The following is a 17,902-nucleotide window of genomic DNA, read 5'->3' as shown; positions in this document are numbered from 1 at the left end:
CAGCCCCCCCCACATGGGAGCGTGCAGGGGGGCTTGCCCACCTGCATAATTGTGTTTAGTGTGGTTTTTTTTTGGTTTAGGTTTTATACGAAAGTGCATTTTTGAAAAATATGTACTTTCATGTAACTGAGTTCACAAATTTATGTTTCGGTGAAATGTAAATTCGCTGGATCAAAGTAGATCTGTATATATATATATATATATATATATATATATAGAGAGAGAGAGAGAGAGAGAGAGAGAGATCCACTGCTTTCTCTACATAGATCTCTCTCCCTCTCTCTCTGCCGCTCATTTGTCTCTAATACATATTAACAAGAAGGCTTGGGGTTTCATTCAGATGCTTTAATGCATACAAACACATCAGGATGGATAGTACCATCATTAAATATGAACAAACTAGTTAACAAACAGGGTTTACATAAGTACATGCTTAAATCTCAGCATCTTACTACGAAATGGCAGTCAGGCTTGCATGTGCTCAGTATTTATACACTTGTGCAAGCCCTTGGATGGCTTCTTAAAGGTATATACACACATATTGATCTACATCCTCCCTCTTAAAATGATTGCCCTTTATGCAAAACAATATCAAAGATAGACATGCATTACTATGTACATTGAAAACAAAACACAATGTTCATGTCCAAGTTGCTTCATATCTGCTACAGGGTTTAGAGATTCGACCATATCTCATAACATAACAGCTGGGACCAAATTTAGCAACAGGGGCAGTCTGCAGTGTGCAACTCATATCAATAACTTTTGGTTTCATCGGAGGAACAGGAATGTCCTCTGGAACTTCCTCAAGAATTGGAACACTGGACAACTCATTCTGAGATAAAGTCTTTTTCACAGGCTATCTGCTGTGGCATAGGCGCAGAAATTGGTCTCAAATACTTCCGATTCCACCTAAAATTTGCTCCCACTGATTCTATAATGTACAATCTCAGCTCTGGACCAATATTCTTCATGACAGCAATGCAATCATAACTTTTGGACATTTGCATCCTTGGCAGTAAATAAAAAACCAAAAAGGTCCAGCACAAATGGGTTAAAAACTCAAATAATTTATTTAGATAGCTCAAAAAACAAATAGCATACCGGTTTCGGCAACGACCTTCCTCAGTGCTTTAACACAACTAAAAATATCTGACTCTTAAATAAGTAACATCATTAGCATTCACAAATATTATTGGTTGGATTAAACATTATGACAACTCATTCAGGCCAGGTTTAAACAAACCCCTAGCCTGATAATCTAACCTGATTCTTTATTGTTCAATATAGTGTGCCAACCAACTCTAGAAAAATTCCGACCCTGGACTCTGTCAATAACAGTAAATGTAAACCTGGCTGTTTTGTGAACCAAGGTGTGCTTGAACAAAGCATTTGTGGTTCTCCTGTTCCTGATCTCAATGAGGTGTTCGGAAATCTGAAGCTTCAATGTTCTAGACATTTGTTCAACATAAGACACCAAACAGGAACAGGTAGCTGCCAAATAAACAATCCATTCAGAACTACAATTCCCAAAACACAAAATGTCATAAACCTTGGGAGTATTAGAGCTGGTGAAAGTACTGGTTTTAAATATGTGGGGGCATGCGGAACAGTGTCCACAAGGTACACATCCCTTAGCCTTATTCCCAAAAATAGTAGGTTGTTGAAGTGAAGTCAGAACCTTGCATTTGTAACGACTAAAATGAGACCCTAAAGTGGGTCCCCTACGAAAAGAAAATGAACATGCAGAAGAGAGAATTTCATTGAGCTTAACATTAGCTTTTAAGATGCCCCAATGTTGGTTAATAACCCGTTTGAAGGTTTGAAAATTACGGCCAAAAGTTGTCACCAATCGAATGGGCTGTTGTCCATCTTTGCCGACATCAGATTGTCTATATTGTAGTAGGTTCAATCTAGACTGTTGTCTGGCAAAATCCCTAGCCTGATAGATATTGCTATCCTTATATCTCCTCTGGATGAAGCAGTTATACATATCTTGTTCATATCGGGCATAAGTGTCCTGTGTAGAACAAAGGGTGGTGACTGAGGATATTTGCAAAAAAACTCAGTTTTTAGGGTGTGATTTATATCCCTAATGACATCAACATCTAAAAAAGTGATGGAATATGTCCCATTTATTTTGATTAAGAAAAATCATGTCACCCCTCCACACCATCCAGCAATCATCCAAGTAGCGTCGCCAGATGTCAATTTCCTCAAGAAATATATTGGGTGAGGCATCATAAATCAACTAATGTTTAATATAGCCCATGAACAGATCTGCATAAATAGGGGCAAAGGACTCCCCCATAGCTGTGCCATTTACTTACCAGAAACATTTACCAAAAAAGTAAAAAACATTTTTGGTCAGCATGTGTTCAGTTAAACAAACCAAAAACATGTTGAATCCAGGGGGATATGTGTTATCCTGATACAATCAAAACTGCAAGGCCTCATGCCCAGCCCAGTGTGGAATATTGATATAGTGTCCTGAATCCTAGCATGAACAAGAGGCAACAGAGGCTGTAGATATTTCATCAAAAATGCCGACAGTGGTTTGGTCAATGAACCACGGCCAGAGTCTATAGGTCTCCCAGGGGGTTGGACAAATTCTTATGGATTTTGGGTAAGAGATCCAGATACTGTGATTGAGGGTCAGAAACTGTCAAATGATAAACAGTTTTCTTGTTGATAATATCCTCCTCCAAAGCAAGATTAAGAAAATTATCAGTCTCTTTTTTAAACTGTAATTTCGGATCTAGTAGCATACCTATATAGAACTGACCATCCCCCAATTGTCTCTCCACCTCAGCCAGATATTTACCCCAGTCCATAATCACTATTGCCCCTCCCTTGTCCACTGGTAATATTACCAAATCTTGTTGAGCCATCAACTGGTGCATTGCTTGCTGTTCCGACATGGTTCGGCATGAGGGATTTATTAAAAATGAAGGTCTTTTAAAACACAATCCTTGAAAATACTCACATATTTATCAACCGGAGGAATGAAGTTAGACCTATGAAACTGAAAATCAGTAGATCTTTAGGTATTTTCATTATCCCAAAAAAAACAGTCTTAGATTCAATAATCGACAAAAATTCAAAACATCGTTGACCAATGAATTTTCATACACAAAAAAAAAAAAACAGGCACAAAATTCAAATCTCTGTTGAGTAACTTTAATTCACTTTCTGAGAGAACATAACTAGAAATGTTATGTACATTATTCTTCAAGCTTATTGAGGTATTATTAGATCCAACAACTGTTGCAAATTGTTTATTGCAATGGGAGATTTAGAAAGAGAGGTGAAATCAATGTCGGTGGCTGAAGAAGACTCATCCCCTGAAGTGCCACTGAGTCCATTACTGCCCTTTTTAAGTATTGAGCATGGTCTTTTTCTATTTGGCCCCAAATTCATCCTGTCAGAATCAGCAAATCTGACAGGGTTTGGGATTTATTAATACTTAGTATGGATTTCACCAAACTTTTACAAGGTCTATGAGCAGCCTGTGATGATCTATTAGCCTTTGGGATAGGTCCTAACAGCATAGAAGGAAATGCTTCGGGTTCTTTGAATCCTGAGGACATTTGTGCTAATATTTTTGTTAAAATGACTAAGAGTATGAAATCTTTGAGGACTAACATGTGGCATCTCTAGTTGTTCAATGCCTATAAGGTTTGAGGTATCTCCCCTCGTGGGCTCCGGGTAAGAATACAACCATGGGTCAGTATAATGGATGATATACTGTTGGATGATTGGGCTCAGGCCCAACATAAATCCTCAATGATGTTTGTGGATACTCTTATTCCACACTATGAAAGGACTGTTGACAAATTTTGTGCCGAAGTACATTCTAGCTATGAGGAGGTGAAACAGTTTGAGGGTGAGCCATTTTTCACCAAATATTTTAATCAGTTAGCCAAGGATTTATTGGTCCTTGAACAACAACTGAAAAATAAGAAGTTACACAAGTTAAATAGAGATGTGCTGGATTATGAAAGGGGCAAACCCTTTGGGGCACAACAGAAAAATGTCAGATTTGCTGGTTCCGATAGAAATCGAGGCCATATAGAAAAAGACCATGCTCAATACTTAAAAAGGGCCATAATGGACCCAGTGGCACTTCAGGGGATGAGTCTTCTTCAGCCACCGACATTGATTTCACCCCTCTTTCTGAATCTCCCATTGCAAAAAGATGTCCTAGTAATGACCCTTTGGGGGGCAGATGCAGGGGTGGGAGGAAACATAGGGCAAATAAACAATTTGCAACAGTTGTTGGATCTAATAATACCTCAATAAGCTCGAAGAATAATGTACATAACATTTCTAGTTATGTTCTCTCAGAAAGTGAATTAAAGTTACTCAACAGAGGTTTGAATTTTGTGCCTGTTTTTTTTTTTTGTGTATGAAAATTCATTGGTCAACGATGTTTTGAATTTTTGTCGATTATTGAATCTAAGACTGTTTTTTTGGGATAATGAAAATACCTAAAGATCTACTGATTTTCAGTTTCATAGGTCTAACTTTATTGATAAATATGTGGGTATTTTCAAGGACTGTGTGTTAAAAGATCTTCATTTTAATAAATCCATTATGCCTAATATTAATTATAATCTAACCATGTCGGAACAACAAGCAATGCACCAGTTGATGACTCAACAAGATTTGGTAATATTACCAGCAGACAAGGTAGGGGCAGTAGTGATTATGGACTGGGATAAATATCTGGCTGAGGCGGAGAGACAATTGGGGGACGGACAATTCTATATGGGTATGCTACTAGATCCGAAATTACAGTTTAAAAAAAGCGATTGATAATTTTCTTAATCTTGCTTTGGAGGAGTGTATTATCAACAAGAAAACTGTTTATCATTTAACAGTTTCTGATCCTCAATCACAATATCTGTATATCTTACCCAAAATCCATAAGAATTTGTCCAACCCCCTGGGAGACCTATAGTCTCTGGCCATGGTTCATTGACCGAACCACTGTCGGCCTTTTTGACGAAATATCTACAGCCTTTGTTGCCTCTTGTTTGTGCTAGGATTCAGGACACTACAATTTTTACAAATTATTGATGATATGCAATTAGAGCCTGAATGGCTAATGTGTACCTTGGATGTGTCCTCATTATATACCAATATTCCACACTGGGCTGGGCTTGAGGCCTTGCAGTTTTGGTTGGATCAGGCTAACATATATCCCCCTGGATTCAACATGTTTTTGGTTTGTTTAACTGAACACGTGCTGACCAAAAATGTTTTTTACTTTTTTGGTAAATGTTTCTGGCAAGTAAAGGGGACAGCTATGGGGGGCATCCTTTGCCCCCATTTATGCAGATCTGTTCATGGGCTATATTGAACATCAGTTGATTTATGATGCCTCACAATCTATTTCTTGGGAAAATTGACATCTGGCGATGCTACTTGGATGATTGCTGGATGGTGTGGAGGGGTGACATGGTTTTTCTACAGAAATTTGTGGAATACCTTAATCAAAATAAATGGGGCATACAATTTACTTTGAGTGCCAACAAAGATTCCATCACTTCTGTTACTGTTATTAGGGATATAGATCATACCCTAAAAACTGAGGGTTTTTTCGAAAATATCCTCAGTACAACACATTATTACATGCTGGAAGTCACCACCCCCACACATTATTTGCAATATACCCAAGTCACAATTTTTCAGAATGCATCGCATTTGTTCTACACAGGACACTTATGCCCGATATGAACAAGATCTGCACAACTGCTTCATCCAGAGGGGATACCAGGATAGCAATATCTGTCAGGCTAGGGATTTTACCAGACAACAATCTAGATTGAACCTACTACAATATAAACAGTCTGATGTCGAGAAAGATGGGCGACAGCCCATTTGATTGGTGACAACTTTTGGCCATAATTTTCAAACATTCAAATTGGTTATTAACCAACATTGGGGCATCTTAAAAGCTAATGTTAAGTTCAATGAAATTCTCTCTTCCACATGTTCATTTTCTTTTCATAGGGGACCCACTTTAGGGTCTCATTTTAGTCATTACAAACGCAAGGTTCCACCTTCACTTCAACAATCTACTATTTTTGGGAATACGGTTAAGGGATGTGTACCTTGTGGACATTGTTCCACATGTCCCCACATATTTAAAACCAGTACTTTCACCAGCTCTAATACTCCCAAGGTTTATGACATTTTGTGTTTTGGGAATTGTAGTTCTGAATGGATTGTTTATTTGGCTACCTGTTCCTGTTCAGCGTTTTATGTTGGACAAACATCTAGAACATTGAGGCTTCGGATATCCAAACACATCAGTGAGATCAGGAACAGGATAGCCACAAATGCTTTGTTCAAGCACACCTTGGTTCACAAAACAGCCAGGTTTACATTTACTGTCATTGACAGAGTCCAGGGTCGGAATCTTTCTAAAGTTGGTTGGCACACTATATTGAACAATAAAGAATCAGGTTGGATTATCAGGCTAGGGGGTTTGTTTAAACCTGGCCTAAATGAGTTTTCATAATGTTTAATCCAACCAATAATATTTGTGAATGCTAATGATGTTACTTATTTAAGGATCAGTTATTTTTAGTTGTGTTAAAGCACTGATGAAGTCTGTTGCCAAAACCGGTATGCTATTTGTTTTTTGAACTACCTAAATAAATTGAGTTTTCAACCCATTTGTGCTAGACCTTTCTGTTTTTTTATTGACTGCCTTGGTTGGTTTGGTCTGTGCACATCCGTACGTTCAGGTGTTTGTGTATACGTTTTCATCCTTAACACTTCTCCCACTTGTAATGGATTGAGCAGTTTGCTGGTCTTATCAATGTAAGACTTCTGGGTTAAATGCTTCTTCAACAGATTGGCTTGCACTGCTCTATCATTCTTGACACATGGAACTAACAATTAACTGCTGATTGGTAATGTGGTTCAGGTTTGTATCGAAGAAGTCTCTGAGCAGGTGAACTAAGATGTTTATCATGAGTAACATTTCTGAGATTCAAGAGATTTAGGAAAACATCACTATTGTCTCATTTTGGCTTCTCTAGTAGCTGTTTTGCACTTTAAACTGAACATTCTGCCAAACCATTTGACTGTGGATACTCTGGACTACTTGTGACATGAGTAAAGTCCCATTCTTCAGCAAAACTTTTGAACTTTTGGCTTATAAACTGTGTACCATTGTCAGAAATAACTTTGTGCAGACTACATGAACAACAAAATGACACTTCATCTTAGTAATTACTGTACTGGATGGTAGGTTAGGAAGTAGGTCAATCTCAAACCAATTGGAGTAAGAGTCTACTAACACCAAATAATGTTGACCATTCCACTCGAAAATGCCAGTGGCTACTGTTGACCAAGGTAGTTCCGTAATTTGGTTAAGCTGAAATGGTTCCTTCTCTTGATGTGGCTTAGTACTAGTACACACACTGAACAAGATAAAAGTGCTCTCTCAATGTCTTGTGACATAGAAGGCCAAAGTACTAGCTCTCTCACCCTTATTTGGTAGAGTCCATTCCTGGGTGACCATGATGCAAGATAGTAATGTATTCTTGTTGCAAGGACTTTGAAACAATTACTTTCGGACCTTTCATTATGATACCCTTGTCAGACAAAATCTCATCTCTGTATGGATTATAAGGTTGCATTTCTTGAGGTAAACTAGATTGTGTTGGCTGCCATCCTTGATTGATAAAATGGTTGAGCCTTTGAAAAACTAACTGGATCTGTGGTTGTGTAATCTCTCAGCTCATCAAGATGTGTGGAAGAAATATGTCTCACTTCCATGACTTAAAACTCAAGGTTGTCATTCTCATGCTGTTCTGTGGGGGTTCTGGATGATCTGGATAAGCTATCAGCAAGATGAAGACGTTTGCCTTTTTTGTAGACAAGACTGAATTTGTACTATTGTAATCTCGGCATCATGCATTGCAGTCTGTCTGGAGCTGAATGCATAGGTTTTCTCAATATAGTGGCTAATGGTTGGTGGCTCATTTTGATCTGAATAGGTCTACCATAATTATAATCATGGAACTTTGAACATCTTAACACAATTGTCAAAACCTCTTTCTCAATCTGGGCATACTGCATCTCAATTTGGGTAAGAGTTCTCGATGGACAGTTAACAGGTTGATTATCTTGGAGAATGACTGTACCAAGACCAAATTTCAAAGCATCACAGGAAAGTGTAACTGGTTTGTGAACATCATAGTATAGGAGAGTAGGTGGACTAGCAATTCTCTGTTTCAGGACATCAAATGCTCTTTGGTGTTGCTCTAACCAAGACCAGGATACATCTTTACATGTCAGTTCTCCGAGTGGTGCTGAAAGTTGGCTGACGTCTGGAATGAACTTGCCTTGGTAGTTAACCATACCAAGAAAACATTTCAGGGCTTGAAGAATGTCTGGAGCTGGTATCTTAAGAAAGGCTGTATGCTTTGATGGGTCATTGTAAGCCTGTACTAGTAAATAAATGACCAACATAAGTAACTTCTTGTAGCCTGAACTTGCATTTGTGTAGATTGAGCTTAAGATTCACTTGATGTGCCCTTTCTAGAACTTTTCTGAGGTTTCTGTCATGTTCTGCTTCATCATGACCTCCTACCAGTATGTCTTTGACTATAATAGTACAGGGATAACCAGAAAAAATTTGCTCCATTGCCCACTGAAAGACTCCACTTGCAGAATTTATCCCAAGTGGCATTCTCAAAAATCTGTACCTGCCAAATGGCATACTGAAAGTAGTGAGCAATGATGATTTCTTGTCAAGCTGAATTTGCCAAAATTAACTTTTTGCAACTAGGACAGAAAAAATAGTAGCATTTGGCATCAAGGATGTGACTTCTTTGACTGTGCACATTGGATGATGAGGTCTTTTAAGTGCTTTGTTCAAATCTCGTGGATCAATACACATTCTGACGTCATCTGAGATTTTCTTATGAGCTACCACCATGGAAGATAACAATTCAGTTGGAGTTTCAGCTGGACAAATCACACCTTGTTGCACCATTTTATCTAAGTTGGCTTTGACTATGTCCTGCATGGCTATTGGAACTTTTTGTGCTGACCTGATAATTGGACTGATCTCTGGGTCTAACTTCATGGAGTGCACAACTGGAAGTTTGCCTAGTTTGTCTTTGAACAGATCAGCATAGGTAGAAAAAATGTACTGAGCAAAATTAAAGTAGAGGTCTTTAAAGCTAAAATGGTAGACTTACTTATTAAATGAAAGCAGTCCCATTTTCAAACTGTCTCTGAGTCCTAATAATGACTAGACATGCCTCTTGACCACATAAAATAATAAGTCATAGCTTCTTCCAGCAGAGTAACATGAAAGCACTACTTAGCCTTTGGTTTGAATTTCTTCACCTCCATAAGCAACACGTTTCGCACACCTTAACAAATCAAGCCTTTCACCATTACATACTCTGGCAAATGTTTCTGCTGACATAACATTGCACTTGTGACCTGTATCATCTTTGAGCTCTGTGGGCTTGCCATTTATTTGAACAGTACAAAATACTTCATTCTTTGCCCTTAAATGTACTGCATTGATGTTTCATGAAGCACTGACACACCATCAACATAAAGAGTAACCTTGCCACAGTCTAGCTGATGAAATCATTGCTTAAAAATGTTCCCTTCTAATAAAAGAATGTGGGCCTTTTGATTTATAAAATCTTTTAAAATTATTCCATTTATTACATTTGTGGCATTGTTGACCAAAAGCTAAAGATTTCTCCTTTTTAGATTCATGGCTTCCACCAAAATTATGACATTTGGCAATGAAGTTATGTTGGGGCCCATGATTTGAGCTTGTTGATTCACTCTTATGCTTCACTGAGACTGTGTGAACTCTGGAATTTGCTAGAAACTCTGGGGTTTACCAGTGAGTGCTGCAGGGTTTACATTTGCTGCCATGTGCTTGGGCCTGTTTCTTTTAATTACATGTTGCATACTATCAACATGAGCTTTACCACTGTGCCTCCTAGAGCTATTCTCATTTGTAAGCATATTTGTGTGCTTTTCTGTAAGCTCATATATTTGACAAATCTCAATGGCCTTATTCAAAGTTAAATCAGTGTTTTGAAGCAAAATATTACTCAAAGCATCAGCTTTTATACCACACACAAGTCTGTCTTTTATCAGCTCATCCCTTAAGTCAACAAATCTGCACGTTGTAGCTTTTTTTCTCAGGTCAGTTATATATGCTGCAAACGTTTCACCAGGCTTTTGATCCCTTATGTAAAATAAGTGCCTTTCCATTGTAACATTTGTCTGGGGGTCACATATTTCATTTCCTTTCATTTTATTTATTTTAAGCAACCCGGACTTTATTTCAAACATTGTCCATAGTAATTTGAATATCTTATCAATATCTTACATATTGGTTTATATGAATATTATCTAGAATGTTCTGTATGCCTGGTTTCATATTATGTAAAAAAAAAGTTTTAATACCTGAAATTCGTTTCTGACCTGTTTTGTGAAGTTTGCACATTTAGGAATGATCCACTCCTATATATTCCACCACCATCTAAACAAGTGCCTTAAATCATTTTAGCCAAGCCATTTCTGACTCCCTGCCTCTTCAGTATGCCTCCTTTAACTCCATGTCCTTTTAGATATCCCGCTTCTGACACCTTGTCCTATTAGACATGCCACTTCTGATACCATGTTACTCGTTCGTCTCTAATACATAGTAACAAGAAGGTTTATGGTTTTGTTCAGATGCTTTAATACATACAAACATATCAGGATGGATAGCAGCATCATTAAATACAAACAAACTAGTTAAGAAACAGGGCTTACATGCTTACATCTCAACTGCTGACTACAAAATGGCAGTCAGACTCACATGTGCTCAGTATTTATACACTTGTGCAAGCCCTTGGATAGCTTCTTAAAGGTATTTTGTGTCTTTCGGCTTTTCCCGGTTAGGGGTCGCCACAGCGGAACTCCGGTCCGCTAATGATGGGCAGTTGATTTTTACGTACCAACTTGCCAGGCCTGACGCACAACCTTCAACGAAGGTATGCCCATTCACGCATGTCTCCACGCAGAAGACGCTCTAGCTGGGAATCGAACCGAACAGCATCTTACTGTGAGGCGACAACGCTACCGCAGCACCACCACTTCTTAAAGGTATATACACACATATTGATCTATACTCTCCCTCCCTCTCTCTCTCTCTTATATATACACACATATATATATATATATATATATATATATATATATATATACACACATATATCTAGGCAAATATAGACATATATATCTAGACAAATCTCTGTATATATTTGTATCTGTATCTAGTTATGCATGGGTATATATATATATATATATATATATATATATATATATATATATATATAGATATATATATATATATATATATATATATATATATATATATATATATATATATATATATATATATGTAGACACCATATATTATGGTAAAGACACCATATTACAGCAGTAATAACTTGAAATAATGTTGCATAACAGTAACCACTCAAAGAAAGCTCTTGATAAAAGGAGAGCTTGCAGCCCATGATGTCACAGATGTTTAAATCTCACAATGAGAGATTTTGAGGCTAATAGTGCAATAGTGGAGACCAAAATAAGTTATGGAAATACCTTTAAGATTACTGGAAGACCTATGGATCTATTCAAAAGTACCAGGAGATTAACTGTGGCTTTATTCACGAAGTACCTTTAGGATAACTGTGGATATATTTGTGAAGTACAAGGCAACTTCACCACAACTATTATAGCAAGCCTGTTATTTGTTAGGAAACGTTAAAGTACGCTAACAAACTCAGAACCTAAATATAAGCAACCAGAGATATACCAAGCACTTCTGTTTGTTTTCATTTGAGTTGAAAGTGAACTTTCCTTTAACTTTTTCACTATATATAAACTACGCTTGAACTAAAGAAACTGCCTCCAGTGTATTATGTTTGCTATACTGGTGGTATAGTTGGGCACAATTTGGGGGCTATAAACCACATTACTCTGTTTTTTTCAAGCTTGCATCACAGTCTGCAAGTGTAAAACATGTTTCATTAATTACCAAAAAAAGAAAAAAAAAAGGAGAGAAAGAGAGAGAGAGAGAGGAAATTATTTTTATTTAGTGATAAGCTGTTATACTTGAGCAAAAAAAATGGTGAAAGAAATTTATAAAGGCTGCCTCAGAACAAGATAAACATGGAACAGCAAACTGTGGCCTTTGAGGAGAGAAGTGTGGTTTTCCAGAAACAAATGAATATGATAGGCACTCCAAGACCATCATACCAGCAAAGAAACTGAGTAAGAATGAAGGCATTGCTGCTTCCTTTATTGCATTTGAAAGATACATCACTAAGGAGAACTGGATCAGTCTGATATGGCTAAAATTTTGTGTTCACGGTTTATTGCAGAAATTATTAAAGCATATCTGGACATACAGTGATGCTGACTGTATGCACTGTGTAAAATTAGTAAAATAGCAGCTAACAAGGACTGATACATCTTGTGAATTAAAAGCAATGGAATTTCATAACTGAAGATTTAATTCAGGTAAAATAGTAAGAGTACAATGTTTGACCTAAAGAATATTTTAAAGGTATGGTCTGAACTAGAAGTTCACAGTTAATGTAAAGTTGTAGACATTTTAGCAGCTAAGTTCAACACAGAACTTCCAACTAATTTATATAAATGTGCTTTACAGAGTGACCTTAAGAGTTATACCAGCTGAAAAAAATTACTTAATAGTAAAACAGTGTTTAAAACTAAGCAAACAAAGGCCCATATTATCTATACCTTGCACAGCGTGCAAGATCAGTGCAGGAGCTCATACAGCAATATGTCTGCCGTGTGATCCAGGAACAGCCTGCAAGGGCATGCATGAGTGCTCCTGCACTAATCCTGCACAGACTAAGTCCCTGTATGCAAATCACCCCATTTGCAGGAGAAATCTATGCAAATTAGGTGATTTTGCAATCAGGAGCGGCCTTAGGTCAACTGGTGCCCTAGGCAAAAGGGCTCCATGGTGTCCCCCACCACATCACCCAGTGCCCCCATCCTGGCCTACCTGCACCAAATAAATACTGGAAAAGTGCCCCTGCTAGAGTGGTGCCCTATGCCTAAGGCCGGCTATGTTTGCAATCCAGGAAGCTTGCAACCGGCCGTGCAGGACTAGTGCAATATGCAGAAATGCACTCAGTTAGTAACCCAAGTACATTTCTGCAAAATCCAAAACGGAGCTGTGACAGCTCCAAATAAAGGCTGCATATCATGTAGTAAGCATGCCAGTGGCCAAGTATAAGGCCATTGGCATTGCAAACAGTGAAAAAAATACAAAAGTCAACCTTAATTTTTTTTTTATCCAATCTCGGCTGTTTAAGCATAGGGCAGCGGCCCGCAAATGGGATCGGGGGGAAAATAACAAAAGAAACCTAAATTAAGCACCCTAACTAAAATCACAATTCTGCCATGCAAGTCAATGGCAGGCAGAAGACAACATGGCCAGTGAGTAGTGGTTGCTAAGGGGGGAGGCACAGTGTGAGACATGTAACTATGCATTAGCAGGCAATCCTATGCAAATAAGGGGAATTATAGTGAATCCCAGTTTTCCCCAGCATGCTAGTCAGGTCCCAACAGTGTAAGAGTAGGAATAGCTTGGTGCAAGCCTAGGAGTTAGGTGACATCATGGGGGGTATCAGGCATACTGTAAGTGGAATGGAGCCCTGTGGCTCGGGTTTGCTCCTAGCTTAACACAGCTAAGCTAGGGGGTGTGTCTAAACCTGCCTAGCACTCTTTACATTGTCCAAGCGGGTGTGCTCACCGTGCACCGGGTTTTAAAGCCAGAAAAAAAAAGTTAAACCAGGAAATAGCAGCAGTGTGCACATTTCTGCACTCTGTTTGTGCGGCGCCCCCCGGGCTTAAACAGGGAGGCAATGGGAAGGGAAAACAGCAGTAGGAAGATAATCAAGGAGAACTAGCTTAGCTGGCAGGTGAAATGTATCAGGATCAGCCAATTACACAGGCAGCAGACCAGCCCAGCCCAGAACACTACTATAAACTATGCAAACACCTTCCCCTCTGGTATTTCCCACACTCTACACTACCAATGTAAACAAGCAGGAAACTTTTAACACTCACAACAGCAAAATGATACGAGCTGCAATAGCTATCATACAACTTGTGGAAGAGGTTGAGGGTGGTGAGGATGTGAATGCTGTCGACCAACCCACAGTGAGGAGACGGAGAAGAGTGTACATACCCAGGGTAACTTACCAGGGGCTACATGAGCTGGAGATAGTGGAGCACTATAGGGTAGACAGGGACCTCCTACAGCCAATTGTTGAGCTGTGCCAGCCACGCCTGACACACAGAACTAACAGAGGGGAACCCATCCCAGTAGACACCAAGGTATGTGTAGGCCTATGAATACTAGCTACAGGTACCTTCCAAAGGTCAACTGGTGATATGATGAGGATTTCACAGGCATCAGCATCCAGGGTACTCCACCAGTTCCTGGATGCCATGTCAGCACATGTCATTGAGCATGTATATTTCCCCAACACCTGTGAGGCATTGGCCAGCAATATGCAACTGTTTCACCAAATAGCAGAATACCCTGAGGTAGTGGGTGCTATAGACTGCATGACATATGCATCAAAGCACCACCCAGTGAGCGGGGTAGGGTCTACATCAACCGCAAGGGTGTCCCCTCCATCAACTGCCAGGTTGTGTGCAATGCCCAGGGCATAATAATGAATGTGTGTGCTGGCTGCATTGGATGCTATCATGATTCCCACATCTGGCATCTGACACTGCTGTACCAGAGATTTGCCAATGGGGACATTCCTGACAGTCACCTAGTGGGGATGCTGGATACGCACTGGAGCTGTCGCTGATGACACCCATCAGAAATGCACACAAACCCAAACAAGAACTCCATAATGAGGCACATGCACAAACCAAAATCATAGTAGAGTGTGTGTTTGGGATGCTCAAGTCATGGTTCCGGTGCGTGGGCACATCTGGTGCAGCCTTGCAGTACTCACCAGCTACATGTACCCAAATTGTCCTTGTATGTGCCATGCTACACAATATGATCCTGTGGAAACAGCTGCAGCAGGAACAGCATGGGGCAGGGCCACACAGCCCCCCACCATTGCCAAGGCCTGCACAAGCACAGTGACTCAGAGGAGGAACAAACTGAGCCTGCCCCAATAAGCAGAAGGAGGCATTCCTAGTATGCCGTGGCCTTGGCAAAGAGGCAACGCATAGCACGTACACTGACACAGGAGGGACCCAGGGAATAACACCTCTCTCTGACTCTCACATACAGTAAAAGGGATGCCAAACATTACACTACCTGTGCTTAACCATGTGTAGGGAGTGTACTATGTGCATCCAACATAGGCAGCCCTGCAGCACCACCCTCAATACTTGGACACCCACAAGGTAAGTGACTCACACATGCCAGTCAGAGGAGTTCACATACCCAACAGCAGTCACAGCCAGCAAGATAGGTGTAGACAAACACAAATCAAGGCTGTACTATGGCCTCTGAATGAGGTCTATGGGTAACCTCCCCCCAGGCCTACACAGACAGACTACAGCAGGTCAGGTAGTGGGATGTCAGTTCTGAAGGGTAGGAAGTCAGAAACTAATATGTACATAAATAAAAGCTAAGATCTGGTATGCCTCTAGTCAGCATGATAGGCAAGACTACAGAATGAAATGGAGTACCTGACATACCAGTACAGTCCTAGCAAATGTGTACAAGTGTCAGATGTGCCCCCCCATCCTACATAGTAATGTAATAACAGTCAGGTGTGCCCCCCCCCATCCTGTGGAGAAATGTAGAAATAGTCAGGTGTCCCCCTCATCCTACATAGAAATGTAGTAACAGTCAGGTGTGCCTGCCCAATCCTGTGTAGAAATGTAGAAATAGTAAGGTGTGCCCCCCATCCTATGCAGAAATGTAGTAGCAGTCAATGCCAAATGATTGACAGATACCCTGCAGAGACAGCATGTACAGGTGTACAACACAAAGATCAGCACTGCAGCGCAAACTACCTGGACTCGATCGACACATTCAATACAGATGGCCATAATGGGCATGCTCGCACACACACAGAAATGAAGGCAATGTCAGTCTACATACTGAAAGGTCATACTGGGCATGCTCACACACAAACACATGAAGGCCATGTCTGCAAACACCAGTTGACCAGACATATCTGGCAGTCACAGATGTTACTACAGACACTCCTCAGTATGCACCACTCATGCTTTGCACACACAGTGGATAGGAATACAGGCATATATGTAAGGACAACACACTATAATAAGCCAAAGGTAGATGTACATAGATGTGTGGAAGAAGGTGACTGTGACAAGGAGCCATCCAGGCCTGTCCCACCCAGCACACAGCCAAAGGGCCACAGCCAAACGAGGGTCAGATGTCACTCACAGCAGATACTAGCCATCAGTATCTGTCAGCATTACAGACTATGTGGTATACGTGCTAGCTGTGCAACATGACTGTACAAGGATGTAGTCATCTAGCAGCTGTATACACATACCTGTGAATTATGACCCTGTTTGTGCCCACATGTGGCGTGTCAACCTCTAGATGAATGGGTTATGGCCCATGCAAACACACTGCCCTCCCCATAGCCCTACTATGACAAGCATGCTGAGGCCATCCACTGTGAAATACACCTTTGGAAGAGTTGTAGCCCAGTAATAACCGTGATGCATCCCATAACTGTGTATGCTGTAGTGTGATAAACTAGTTAGGTAGGAGTTCTAATCCCAGACTTGGTAAGTGTGTGTGTGTGTGTGTGTCTGACTGACTCTGTCTATGTAGAGAGCAATGCTTTTTAGAGTGGTCACACTCCCTACAATTGAAATGCTCTACTTTGGTAAGGCTGCTGATGTCATCCACCTAGAAATACACCTCTGGGAAGGTTGTAACCCAATAATCTCCGTAGCGCGTGCCCTAACTGTGTACTGCTGTAGTGCGATAAACTTGTTAGGTAGGAGTTATAATTCCAGACTTGGCAAGTGTGTGTGTGTGTGTGTGTGTGTGTGTGTGTGTGTGTGTGTGTGTGTGTGTGTGTGTGTGTAGAGAGCAATGTGTTTTAGGGTGGTCACACTCCATACAATTGGAATGCTCTACTTTGATAAGGCTGCTGATGTCATCCACCTAGAAATACACCTCTGGGAAAGTTGTAGCCCAGTAATCTCCATAGCATGTCCTATAACTGTGTACTGCTGTAGTATGCTAAATTAGTTAGGTAGGCATTCTAATCCCAAACTTGGCAAGTGTGTGTGTGTCTGTCTGTGTAGAGAGCAATGCTTTTTAGGTTAGTCACACTCCATACAATTCAAATGACCTACTTTGGCAATCCTGCTGATGTCATCCAATGTGAAATACACCTGTGGGGAAGGAATTCTCCAGTAATCCCTGTGGTGCATCCTATAACAGATCCATGCTATAGTGTGATATAGACCTCTGTTAGGGGTTCTATACACACACATATCGGTTGTGGATGTTTTGTGTGTGTTTCACTGTCTGTGTAGGGAACAATGAATTTTAGCCTAGCGACATTCACTACAATTCGAATGTCCTACATTGACAATCCTGCTGATGTCATCCAATGTGAAATACACCTTTGGGGAAGGAGTACTCCAGTAATCTCTGTGGTGCGTACTATAACTGCATAGTGCTGTAGTGTAATAAACTAGTTAGGTCGGGGTTCTAATCAAAGACATGGCAGGTGTGTGTGTGTGTGTGTGTGTGTGTGTGTGTGTGTGTGTGTGTGTGTGTGTGTGTGTGTGTGTGTGTGTGTGTGTGTGTGTGTGTGTGTGTGTGTAATTCATA

This window comes from Protopterus annectens, chromosome 3.part0 (assembly GCF_019279795.1).
Source record: "Protopterus annectens isolate FY-2018-M chromosome 3.part0, PAN1.0, whole genome shotgun sequence".
NCBI classification, from domain to species: domain Eukaryota; kingdom Metazoa; phylum Chordata; order Ceratodontiformes; family Protopteridae; genus Protopterus; species Protopterus annectens.
This window is presented reverse-complemented; position numbering follows the sequence as displayed.